The 3,418-nt window shown below is 34.0% G+C and overlaps 1 non-coding gene across 1 annotated transcript; it reads right to left on the minus strand.

Moving 5' to 3' along the window:
• Positions 1–3,145: 3,145 nt before the first annotated feature.
• On the minus strand, positions 3,146–3,217 carry TRNAQ-CUG (transfer RNA glutamine (anticodon CUG)). The gene has a single exon. It is a non-coding gene; the product is annotated as a tRNA-Gln (tRNA).
• Between the last annotated feature and the right edge of the window lie 201 nt (positions 3,218–3,418).

A 3,418-nucleotide genomic window follows, 5' to 3' on the forward strand; every position in this document is an offset into this window, starting at 1 on the left:
ATCTGTTAACGCGCATTGTTTAACTATAATATAGCTAGTATAAAATAGTTATAAATTAATGTATTAGTACATTTCATTTATATTTGGATTAATTCATAAGCAAGGCGAGTAAGACATAAATACATCAATATGTATTTCTCAATTATAAAATTTTAATAACTCAAGCTATATATATGTTTATACACGTGTATACACTTTATATCAATTCGTATGGTTTGGTTCGCTTCAATCTTCTGATATCCTGAGCAATGTCCTGTAGTGGTATTGGTTCAAATTGGCTTTATAATTGTCTGGTAAATCAATCAAAAAATCAAATAAATCAATCTTCGATTTTAGATCAAGTTGAGAGTATATTCCTACTAACCAGTAAAGTTGTTTTATTTTGGTTCTAATATGTTTTGCTTGTTCTCTAACATTTAATCTACTGTCAAGATGGATGCCCATGTATTTAGGTGATTCTGCTTGAGGAATTGGCCATCCATTGAGTAACTTTGTAAAAAAAAAGAAAAATCAATCTGGGCATAATATTTGGAACCATTAACCACCATAAAACTTGCCCCATCATGAAACAAATACTTCACCATATCGTGTTCGACTTGTTGATGATGAGGATCAGGCAACACGAATCAAGAGGACTAAACCTTTTGAGCTGCTGACATGTGGCATTAGTGTAAAAGCAGAACACAGTACTAATGTAAAGGTCAATATTACTGCAAACAAGTTGATAGAACCCGAGAGATTTTAATGGTTTTTTTTCAATAACTTTCAGGACTGTCAAATATTATTCACTTAACAAGTATTAAAGAGGTTATAGTTTATAGTAAAGTCACTGAGATATTATTTAACAATAAAGAAATCTCTTTAGTTGTGACATTGCTACTGATCCAATGTAGGGTCTATTCACCTAGCTTTCCTGTAGCTATATCTACACCTTATTTTTCCTGAAAAATTTCCTACTAAAGTTGAACTTATGTTTTAAACTTTGTAAATATCATTCAGTTTTGAATAAGGTCTGCTTTGTTTAATATATTTTGTAGAATAGAATATAACGCTGGATGATGGCATCTTCTTTATTGTAGTAATATTTTGGTATTTAACAACTACTGGAGGGTGGACAACCAACTAAAATTATTTATGAAACCTTTAAATTCTAGCTAAATATTCTAGCTAGGGCTATCCAAACACAGAGTTCTCAATCTCCCCTGACCTCAGTCTTCTGTATTATTTCATAAGCAACTGATTTTACACGTTAACTAAAATTTAAAGCACATTTTTAATGTACATTCATATTGTTTTGTTACATTTGTGTATATTAATTCACTCAAAGATGCATATTCTAAACTTTAGTTTTGCTGTAGTAAACACTGACAAGTCACGGATAGCGACTTTGTTTTCTAGCGCGTGGAGAACAAATCTGTATAAGTGGTCACTTGGCGAAAATAGATAATTTTCAATTTCTGTGCAAACATAGCAGAAAAAATCCTGCAAATAATTACAATTTTTCTCGATGAATGTTGTCGGTATAAATCCAAAAAATATCGAAAATTATCGAAAGCATTTTCAGATAGTCTTTTTAGTCTTTTTCTCATTATTAGGGGTTACATGATTGGTAACGCCTCTGACAGGGATCTGATTTGCATGGAATTTCTTGTATAAGGAGAAAACGATGAATTTGGGTATTTCTGACAAACCATGGCGAGTTCAGAGTTTGCCTGAGAAGTTTATTTTGCATTACCTGAAGTTTTTCCGCTAGTTGCGGTCTGATAAACCGATACCAAGTGTTAGATCCATATAACTTGACGGGTCTGATAAGCAGCTTGTAAAGCTTTAATCATCGGAGACAATTTTTTTTTTTTCCTGCAGATAAGAGGGTTAAGCATTGTGGCGACACCGTAGCCTTTGGAGATTGTTTTATTTATCTGTGATGGCCATAGGAATCTACGGTCAAAGATGAGGCGGTTATCGGAGTCCATTTCATCGAGAACTCGTATGTCAACGGGGTTTTGTGTGTTTTGGATTACGTGTACGTACGGACAGTGATCTGTCCAGGTACAAGTGTAAAAATGCCTTAAGAACTTCCTCTTCATCGCTGGAAAGCATCGAAGAAAATCATTTAATATATTAAGAAATATTTATCGTATATGATATTTGAAATATAATGGGTGACAAAATATATGATGGCAAAAATGGTATCATTACAAATGGGTATTGTTTTGAAGTATTGATCACAACTTTCTCGGTAACCACAAATCACCTGATTACAAGCACATAATTGACAATTTATTGCAAAATTACCACAAAATTGGAACTCGAATACCTCTCAAAATACATTCGGTGTATTCATAGCTTGACTTTCTCCATCAAACTTAACAAGAGCTGCGATCTAGGAGAGCGGCTACACCAAGATATAAATAGAAAGACGACACTGTTGGACTCTAATGCGTGAATCATTAATGGTCAAAAATAGTAAAATAATGAATTTATCGAATATATCGAAAATTAAATCTGACTTAAAAAACGGTCCGCTTCTTTGGGTTTAGCCTCGCATATACTTGTGTAATTAATGTTATTTTAAGGTTTGTTTCTTTCTAAAAAACTAAATAAAGCTCATAAAATGCGCTGCATAAAAAGAATCTTCCTGAAGTAATTTCCAAGTTAATAATTGCGTATTATCTTGAAACCGTACTAGCTCTAATTCGCAGAAACTCACCTTTTGTCGAGTTTTAATTGTGTTGCACCATTACTGAACTTGATGACTGCGATTTCCTTGTCAAATAAACCGACACTAACCCAGAAATTACGCTCTATTGTCTGAAAGTCCCCGGCTTTTTTCCAACTCAATCCAACGGGAGTTTTATCGAAACTCTTGGGCGAACCGGAGGGGTCGGGGGAGGTGGAGGGAAAAAAGTGGGAGATATCCGGGGTCCCGACTTTAATAAGTAATGAAGTTGGCTGCCAGTTAACAAGCTCGAGACTTAATTAGAAGTCCGGCCCGTTTCAATTATCGGCAGACATGTTTTTTAACGAGCAGCGATCGCTTTTTAAGGGTTGTTGCCAGTTCGGAAGTAGTTTGGAGTAGTTTAGAATTTTTACGAAAAAGTTTCCTAATAGTCGGAAATAAAAAAAAGTAAAATTTACATTATCCAGGTCCCACCGAGATTTGAACTCGGATCGCTGGATTCAGAGTCCAGAGTGCTAACCATTACACCATGGGACCTCGCTGTTGTGCCTTAGTTTTCGCCTATATTTTAATATATATCTAACATAATTATTAGACTTATAAATTAGGATTTTTACAGTCTTAAAGCATTTTCTTTTTAGTTTAAAGCTTTATTGTGAATAGTCGGTGTAATACAATTTATTCAAAGTATTTTCCGTGGATAGCTGCTATATTTTTCAATATTTCGGGTAATATACG

The sequence above is a fragment of the Rhynchophorus ferrugineus genome, unplaced genomic scaffold (assembly GCF_030347505.1).
Source record: "Rhynchophorus ferrugineus isolate W39M unplaced genomic scaffold, kcgeb_rfMv2 rfM1, whole genome shotgun sequence".
NCBI classification, from domain to species: domain Eukaryota; kingdom Metazoa; phylum Arthropoda; class Insecta; order Coleoptera; family Curculionidae; genus Rhynchophorus; species Rhynchophorus ferrugineus.